Genomic DNA, 10,238 nt, shown 5'->3' on the forward strand with positions numbered 1-10,238 from the left:
TGAATGTTTCTTAGAGGCATTTCGTCACGCCTTGAAATGTTTCTAGTGCGTTGGCATCTATCACATTTGACAATGCAAGCATAGACATCACGCCACATGGTAGGCCAGAATAGGCCAGCTTGAAGAATCTTGGCGTATGTCTTAGAGGTGCTCGCATGTCCACCATAGGGTGCAGAATGACAATGCTTGATAATACTATTTACCTCTTCTTCTAGAACGCAACGGCGAAAAATACCATCTTTACCCCTTTTGAAAAGGAGTGGTTCGTCTCAATAGAAGTTTCTCACATCGTGGAAGAATTTCTTCTTGCGGTGGTAGTCAAGATCAGGGGGTACGATATCAACAGCTAGGTAATTAACAAAGTCTGCATACCAGGGTACGTTACTTACTGCTAAGGAATTTTGGAAGTGCTCATGAGTGCTTAGGTTATCATCTTCAATGGTTTCTACTCTAGCTATCAGTCTATCATAGGCGAAATCATCATTTATAGGTACTAGTTCTGGTTTTAGATGTTCTAGCCTAAAAAGGTGATCAGCTACTACATTTTTAGTGTCTTTTTTATCTCTTATATCTAAATCAAACTCTTGTAATAACAGAATCCATCGGAGTAACCTGGGCTTGGCATCTTTTTTACTTAATAGGTAATGAATGGCAGCATGATCAGTGTAAACTATAATTTTTGCTCCTACTAGATAAGATCTAAATTTGTCTATAGCGAAGACTACAGCGAGTAATTCTTTTTCAGTTGTTGCATAGTTAAGTTGGGCAGCGTCTAGGGTTCTACTGGCATAATAAATGGCATGTAATTTTTTTTCTTTCCTTTGTCCTAGAACGGCTCTAACTGCATAATCACTAGCATCGCACATTATCTCAAAAGGTTCTGACCAATCAGGTGGTTTTATAATGGGTGCTGATACTAATGCTTGCTTTAAAAGATTAAATGCGTCATTACATTTTTCATCGAAAATGAATTCGGCATCTTTCATTAAAAGTCCAGTTAAAGGTTTAGTTATTTTGGAGAAGTCCTTAATAAAACGCCGGTAGAATCCAGTGTGTCCAAGAAAGCTTCGAACTTCTCTGATATTTTTAGGGGGTTTTAGGTTTTCTATAACTTCTATTTTAGCTCTATCTACCTCTATACCTTTTTCGGAAACTATATGTCCTAAAACAATTCCTTCTGTCACCATGAAATGACATTTTTCCCAATTTAGCACGAGGTTCACCTCCACGCATCTCTCCAGGATTTTCTAAAGGTTAGCGAGACAATTTTGGAAATCGAATCCGCAAATCGAGAAATCATCCATAAACACTTCCATGATACCATCTAGGTAATCTGCAAAGATTGACATCATGCAGCGTTGGAAAGTAGCTAGGGCATTACAGAGGCCGAATGGCATTCGTTTGTAGGCAAAAGTTCCATAAGGGCATGTAAAGGTAGTTTTTTCTTGATCTTCGGGGTGGATAGGTATTTGGAAGAATCCAGAGTATTCATCTAGATAGCAGAAGTAAAAGTGTCTGGCTAGACGCTCCAACATCTGGTCTATAAATGGTAAAGGGAAATGGTCCTTCTGGGTTGCTTTATTTAATTTTCTATAATCTATACACATCCACCGTCCTCCTTCTAACCGTTTTGCTACATGTTCGCCTTTATCGTTCTGCACGACTATGATGCCCCCCTTTTTAGGTACTACATGCACAGGGCTCACCCACTTACTATCCGAGATCTGGTAGATTATACCTGCCTCAAGTAACTTAAGAACTTCCTTTTTAACTATATCACTCATTATAGGGTTTATTCTTCTCTGATGTTCTCTGGAGGGTTTTGAATCTTCTTCGAGCGAAATCTGATGCATGCGTACGGATGGGCTTATACCTTTCAGGTCAGAGATATTATATCCTAAGGCTGAGGGATATCTTCGGAAAACGTTTAAAAGTTGGTTTGTTTCCTCTTGGCTCAAGGTAGCACTGACTATAACTGGACGGTTCATCTCTTCATCGAGGAACTCATATCTCAGGTTCTTAAGCAATTCCTTAAGTTCTAAGGTTGGTTTCTTAGGGCATGGCATAGGATCTGGGGTAAGGGATAAACATTCGTAAAGGTTATCATCGATGTAGGGTTTCTTAAAGTCATCATCTTCCATTATGAGGGTTGATGGTAACTTAATTTTTTATGATTTCTTCTTGTTCTAATTCTCTAACACATTCATCAATGATATCTAAGGCATAACATGCATCTCCCATCACAGGTGCCATAAGAAATTTCGAAAGTATAAATTCTATTTTCTCGTCACCTACCTCAAAAGTCAACTTTCCTCTCTTGACATCTATTATGGCTCCTGCAGTCGATAAGAATGGTCTACCTAGAAGGATTGGTATATCATTGTCCTCTTTGATGTCCATGACAATGAAATCATTAGGGATAAATAACTGACCTATCCTAACAGGGACATCTTCTAAGATGCCTATCGGATATTTAACAGATCTATCGGCTAACTGAAGTGACATCTTAGTGGGCTGTAATTCTCCTAAGTTTAACCTCTCACAAACTGCTAAAGGCATTAAGCTCACACTAGCTCCTAAGTCTAGAAAAGCCTTTTCGATGACATGACTACCCAAAAGACAAGGAATGGAGAAATTTCCAGGATCTTTATCTTTCTTGGCTAACTTATTCTCAGAAATAGAATTGCATTCCAAGGGTTTCGGATCGTCAAGTCTACGTTTGTTGGTAAGGATGTCTTTGAGAAACTTGGCATAAGAAGGTATTTGGGTGATGGCTTATGTGAAAGGGATTTCTACGTGAAGTTTTTCTATAACTTAAAAAAAAAATTGGTATTGGTTATTAATCTGGGTTTGTTTGAGTCTTTGCGGATATGGTATAGGTGGTTATTATGGCGGGGGCGGTACGTAAGTTTTATCTTTAGGTTTTTCTCCTTTTTCTTGACCTTCCTGGTTTTCAGATTCCTCTGGTTCCTTTACTTTGTCCGTGGGTTTGGTATATTCCTTAGAAGTTTCGGGTTCACTCAATCTTGGGTTTGATGGCTCATCATAAGCGTTCCCACTTCGTAGGGTAATGGCATTGGCTTGTCCTCTCGGATTTTGTTGAGGTTGTCCAAGGAACTGTCCTCCATGTGTAGTCTGAGGGGCTTGGTTTAAAGCTACCTGAGAGATCTGGGTTTCAAGCATCTTAGTATGACTAACTATTTGGTCAACCTTGGTTCCTAACTGAGTAATCAATTCGTTAACATGAATGTTTTGGTTCATGAACTTCTTGTTTTGTTGGTTTTGAGCAGTGATAAAAATTTTCATAATTTTCTCAAGGCTCGGCTTTGGTGGTACAGATTGCATAGGTTGATTTGATCTTGGGGCTTGATAACTAGGTCTCGGAGGTGCATTATTTTGGATAGGGTTATTGTTCTTATAGGAGAAGTTCGGATGATTCCTCCATCCAGGGTTATAGGTATTCGAATATGGGTTCCCTTGGGTGTAGTTCACTTCCTCGGAGTGGGTTTCGTTCAATAGACTGCATTCTGCAGATTGGTGTTCTTTGGTTCCACATATCTCACAATCCGACGAAACTGCGGCTACAGTATTCGGGTTTATGCACATATGCTCGACCTTAAGGGCTAATGTGTCCATTTTAGCTTGCATCATGTCTATAGAGCTTAGTTCATGCACTCCTCATTGGGCTTCCTTCTTCTCAACTGTTGCTCGTTTGACTCCCCATGATTGATGGTTTTGAGCCATATCCTCAATGAGGGCACTAGCTTCAGGATAAGGTTTGTTCATCAGAGCACCGCCTACGGCAGCGTCGATGGTCATATTAGTGTTATAATGAAGTCCATTATAGAAGGTTTGAATGATTAACCAATTTTCTAAACCATGATGTGGGCATGCTCGTAACAACTCTTTATATCTCTCCCAAGCTTCGAACAGCGATTCTCCTTGGTTTTGGGTAAATCTAGTTATATGGTTTCGAAGAACGGCGGTCTTACTTGGGGGAAAGTATCTAGCAAGGAATACTCTTCTAAGGTTATCCCAAGTCGTAATGGAATTGGGTGGAAGGGAATCTAACCATGATAGGGCTTTATCTCTGAGGGATAAAGGGAATAATCTTAAATGTATTACCTCAGGAGAAGCTCCATTGGTTTTAAAAGTGTCTGCTGATTGGAGAAATATTTTTAAATGTTGGTTTGGGTTCTCAGTAACGAGACCTACAAATTGTCGATGTTGTACTAGTTGCAACAGGGATGGTTTAAGTTCGAAATTATTAGCTGGGATGGTTGGGTTTACTATACTAGAACTAGGTTCTTCGTTGGATGGTTGGGCGAAGTCCTTAAGAGGTCTTTGGTTTTGATCTTCGGCCATAACTCTCCTAATTCTACGAAAGAATAAACGTGCGTGAGCGTAACGTTCAGGTTCTGCCAGAGGGTATACTAAACTTAAACTTCCGGTGCTGCGAGTTCTTCGCATTGACCGGCGGGAAATAGCCTAAGTCTAAACGATATAACAACGGGGAAATGAAATTTGACGAAATTGGTCCTCGGCAACGACGTCAAAAACTTGATGCGTGCTTTTCGCAAGTATACGAACGCGTCAGAGTAATATAAAAGATTGTCGAATCCACAGAGACCAAGTGTCAATCTATCGTTATCTATTGTTATGGTGTTTATCTTAGGTAATCAAAATAGGGGTTTTTAGAGTGTGCAATGAAAAGTAAAGTGTTGAATAAAGTTCAATTAATAAAGACAGGGTCGAATGTAATTTACATAATCAATTAATAATCCAAGTACTTGCTAATAGAACTACTTATGGGCAGTGTTTCCTACTTTGAAAAGAACTAATTTAACAGGAACTGTCGCTTTCGCGTATTCAGAACCGAGTTGTACTCCCTAATCAAACCCTCTTATTGTCACTTATAAAAAGGCGCGCATTGCGTTAGAGTAGTAAACCTATTTTTAAGAAATATAGTATCTTGACTAAAGTTGAAAAGTATTTTAACCTGGATTTCTTAACCAAAAGAGGTTCTCACGAACTAGACTCTAAACTTATAAACACGTCCGAAAATAGTTTTAAAATCTCTTTTCTTCTTAAGTTAAAAACTCTTAATGAACTAAACAAAGCGCTTTCGCTGTTTTTGAAATAGTTAAAAAAACAATTAAGTTTAAAAAGACGTTGGACGGCTTTCGATCTTACCCAACGGAAAATTAAGTGCGGGAAAACTTAAGTTGAAAGTTAAAATAGCCCTTAAGTGTTTCTACGAACAATTGTACGGATTATCGGTTCAATTACGATCCTTACATTCTAACCTTATAGATTTAGTTAGACGTGGTAAAATAAAGGTGCATTAATTTAAATAAAAGTAGTGCGAGTGCGGAAAGTAAATAAAAGTAGTGCGAGTGCGGAAAGTAAATAAAAGTAGTGCGAGTGTGAGAAAATAAATAAAGTAAAGCGAGTGCGGGAAAATAAATAAAGTAAAGCGAGTGCGAGGAAATAAATAAAGTAAAGCGAGTGCGGGAAAATAAATAAAGTAAAGCGAGTGCGGGAAAATAAATAAAGTAAAGCGAGTGCGGGAAAATAAATAGATAAAGGTAAGGCAATAAAAACCTGCTCCAATCGGAGGGTTGAATAAAATGCAAAGCGGAAATGAAAATGGCGGCAGGACTAACTTCCTTCCAAAGTGCTCCAAACTCGATTACAGACTCAATCACAAAACTCGATTACACAATTGTGGTAACACCCCAATCCGAAGCGATTACCACTTTAAAATACTTAATATATGCCTAAGTGAGACAAATTTTGCTATGAGTTTGCCTCTGTTCTAAGTTTGGATGATTAAACAAGTGAATTTGAGTCTCTATTTATAGGAGAGTAAAATGATGGAAATGACAAGGATGCCCTTCAACTTGAAAATGGGAGGGAAACATTTTCCTCTTGTGGCACCCGCCACAAGGCCAATCTGAGGCGCCTTAGTGGAATTAGTGGGGAATGTGGCAGTTGAGGGAAGTTGAGCTAGGACACGTCATGGCAGGGTCTATGGCGCCAGCCACAGTGGGAGCCACAAGTACAAAATGCTGAATTTTAGGGTTTTTAGCTCTTTTTCACTCATTTTCTCGATCGGGGCTCCGATTAAAGTAAAAACCTGAAAACTAAGAGAAACATAGTAATAACACAACAAAATAACAATAAAACTACTAAAATGCATGCGAAATCGGAGTCGAAAATACGAGAAATTTCAGTGTCATCAATCATCCTAAATGACCGTTGTGAACTATTGAGTAGGTCTTCACCTCTCACATCTCAAGCTTATTAACCTATCCCACATACGGGATACGTTCCATCAAATACACCAGGGTTTTATCAATGGATTTTATCAAGGGATTTTATCAAAGGGGTTATACTAGAGTTTTGTCAAGGGGTTCTACCAGAATTTTAATCAAGGGGTTTCATCAGGGATTTGTCAAAGGGTTTCATCAGAGTTTTATCATCAGGGGTTCCATCAAAAGTTGTATCAAGGGTTTTACCAGAGATTTTATTAGGAGTTTCATCAAGGGTTCTACTAGGGTTTATCAAACAACGACCGGAGGATCGTCAGAGTACTACCCGATTTCGATAATTGATCGAATAATCATGGAAATTGTATGTCAGTTTCACCCGGATGGGTTGAAATTAATCAACAAAATATTATCAAGGATACATTAAAGTTGGATACTAACAAAGCACGAAGGATTGGTCAACATTTTCTCAACCCAGAATCTATTAACCCCGCAGTCAAAATTAGGGTTCCTCTTTATATTTAATCATCTCCTATCTGAAAAGATGAAGGCTCATCGACGTCATCATTCCAGTTTAAAGTCGATTAAATAGGGGAAGCTGTCGTATCCCAAATTTTGACCACCGTTTACCAGTCATCTGGTCAACCCCAATGACCTAAAAAGTCAAAGGGGGATCATTTTCACTCTTTAGTCCCTCTTAAGGACTTGTTTTAATTTTTGGGGTATTGTTTGGAATATTATAATTTGGGGAGTTATGCTAGAGGGATATTACCATTAATTTTTAGAATTAGTAACTATGACATCTGTCTTATTAAAATATATCAATATAAAAATAGTAAATATTAATGGGATTATTTGTTTATTAGAGTTATGATTGGATACAATTACAAAAATGTTTTTAATATATATTATAGGTTAATGGGTAAAATAGTTTATAATACCATTATTAGTTAAATGGGGTTAGATCAGAAGTAGTGCATAGAAAAGAGAAAGAATTTGGATCAAATTACCTTACCAAGGAAAGCCATGTCCCTGAGGGTTGGTGTTTCTTCAAAACCTTGCTTATTGTTTATGCTTATGCTTGTTATTTGGTGGCCACGCTTAATCTGTAAATGGGGTTCGGCATAAAAGGGTTATTGTTTTGTGATTTCTATTGATGTTGATGTTTTATTTGATGTGTATTTGGGGATTTGTGGGCAACGATTAGGGTTGGGGTTCATAGCTCTAGGGTTAGAGTTCATAGGTTGAACCTTAGGGTTCATCCAAGGGAGGGTTAGGGTTCTTACCATAACCCTCAGGGTTCTTAGGAGATAGGATAGGGTTCATGGTTTATTAAAGGGGTTACTGGGTTTCTGGGTTTAAGTTTGAACTCCGGTTGAAGTTCAATTGGAGGAGGTGGTTTTAGGGGTTGCCGGAGGCCAAGCACGGTGGTCGGGGAAGAAACTGTCAAAGAGAGTAAGAGAATAGATAGAGGAGTAGAGAGAGGTTTGTGAGCGAGAGAAAATAAGAGAGAGAAAGATTGTGGGAAAATGGGAAGAGGCTGAAGGGAACTAGGGTTAAATACGTCCCTCTTGTGCTGGTCTGGAGGCTAAAGTTTCCGGTATTCAGACCGAAGTGGCATTCAGGCCAGTTAACAAATGGATCAAGATCTAAATGAGAGTAAATAGAAGAAAGTACAGGGAAAGTGAGAAAATTAAACACAAATAGTTATATTAAATCACTACTAACTTAATCCTTCAATCGAAATTACTTTTAGTCTCCTTAAAAATGTGGCCCTATACACTTAGATTTTGTTTAGAATTTTAGTGGGGGAGAGAAAGAGAATGCTTATGATAATTAATTTTTAAAAAATATAGAAAAATATTTGACATCTTTTAAGATAATGAATTTGTATAGAATGATAAAATAATGTCAATCATTACTGTATTTTTAATTTTCATAATACTCTAACAACATAAAATATATTTGAAAAATTTATGTAAGTCCTCCAAAATCCTCTAAAACCCTCATTCAATACAAATTTTGAATTTCTTAAATTAGGGAGGTTTTGATGTTATGAATAAAAGCAAACTCTCAAAAATCCTCACAACCAAAATCCTTCAATTCTCTCTATCTAATCCTTCTTTTTTTCAAAGCTCTCACCTCCCTTTTCCTCCAAACTCTCAATCAGACCCTTAAGCACTTGAAAAATAAAATTTGTAGAAGTACGATATCTAGCATTCTTCACATCTCGTTTACAAATTTACAATCATGCAAGTCAAAGAATAAAGCCGCTAGAAGTCCAATTTATAGACTTCTTAACAACCTGGCTTAGTACGATCAAGCACAATTATGAACCATAACAATTAGACACTGGTGCCATATTCAAAATTTGAAAATTTGCGATAAAGTATATCTTAATAGAGAGCACAAATGATTTTTATAAAATACAAAGTGGGTGATTTTTTTTAAAAGAAGAAAGAATAGATGGTTAAGGCTCGTTCCCTGGACGATGAGAGTGTTTCTCGACTTTTGAAATTTTGCTTTAAAATGTTATTTTCCTTTGAGATTTCTCTATGAAAATTTTCTGTTGGTTGAAGAGCATGATTCAATTCATTAGTTGCACAAAAGTTTGGATGGATCCATCAATGAATTTTAGTTTGTTTTTTGCTCTCAAAATACTCTTCATTGATTTACTCTAAACTAAGTAATTTGATTCATCTAACTTTGAATTAACAATGTCTGGCATGGTCCTTTACTATGATGAACATAATATCCAAATTCAAAGTTGATTTGTTATTGTTATGCTACACACGGAGGAATTTTAAATCGATAATAAAGATGAATCGAAGGTTGCAGAAAATGAAAATAGTACAAGAGAATCAATGAAAACTAAGATCAAGAACAAGATATGAATGAACAAACTTAACTAACATTTAAACTGAATTATAACAAAATTTTATAGTTGATTAGCAATATATAACTCCCCAATTAAGTTTAATGACTTTGATATCTTTTTTTCTACATACTTTAATATGAGTCGCCCATATAATTATTTTTATCCATACTAGGATCTCAGTTCCGCTCCTCCACCGAACATAACCATGACTATGATACCAGTTGTTTTGATTCATAGGAGCATCGACACTGCCAATGAGATAAATATTCAGGATTCAAGAGACCCCTTCGATACAACATATCAATCTAAAACCTTAAGACAATGAGACCATGTGCCTATTCTCATATATATCAAACATTTCTTCCATTTTTAGTCGATGTGAAACTTTACCACTCACTATTGAATCTCAATAATGAGATACTAAAGAGAGATCAAAATAAATTTGAGAAAGAAGTTTTCTTAACGAATGAATACAAATCAAATACAATGGAAGGATGAGTAGGGACATTCTTACTCCAAGAGCAAGTTATTAAAACTTACTCCATATTTTTACCATTAATTTATTTTCAATCAATGGCTAAAAACAATTGGTAATTATTTTTCTCTCTCCGTATTTAATTACCGGTTGTTCTTAGCCATAAATTGAAAATGAATTAATGGTCAAGATGTGGAGTACGTTGTAATAACTTACTCTTGGAGTAAGAATATCCCTACTCTCTGAAAGGATATATATATATATATATATATATATATATATATATATATATATATATATATATATATATATATATATATATATTGGTTAGAAAAATTAAAAATCAACTAATTAATAAAAACTGCCAAGTTGTGACAATTTACTTGTGTTCCAAGTCACACTTGCAATACTTTCAAACTATCACTAACAACAATGTATACAAAACTGAATTACATCTAATACCCTTCCTAACTCATATTTCCTAAGCTCGTCATTGCCATGGACCCTTTAAGACCTTTAAATCTTTTTTGCTTTAAGGTTTTGATTAGAATGTCTGTCAATTGCAATTTAGTCTTGAATACTCAATTCTCAATCTTTCTTTACTAACTCGACC

The 10,238-nt window shown here is 36.4% G+C and overlaps 1 non-coding gene across 1 annotated transcript; it reads left to right on the forward strand.

Annotated features, from left to right (window-relative positions):
- Positions 1–3,874: 3,874 nt before the first annotated feature.
- Positions 3,875–3,981, forward strand: LOC127078060 (small nucleolar RNA R71). Its single transcript, XR_007787806.1, has one exon. It is a non-coding gene; the product is annotated as a small nucleolar RNA R71 (small nucleolar RNA).
- Positions 3,982–10,238: the final 6,257 nt, after the last annotated feature.

The sequence above is a fragment of the Lathyrus oleraceus genome, chromosome 4 (assembly GCF_024323335.1).
Source record: "Lathyrus oleraceus cultivar Zhongwan6 chromosome 4, CAAS_Psat_ZW6_1.0, whole genome shotgun sequence".
In the NCBI taxonomy this organism is placed as follows: domain Eukaryota; kingdom Viridiplantae; phylum Streptophyta; class Magnoliopsida; order Fabales; family Fabaceae; genus Lathyrus; species Lathyrus oleraceus.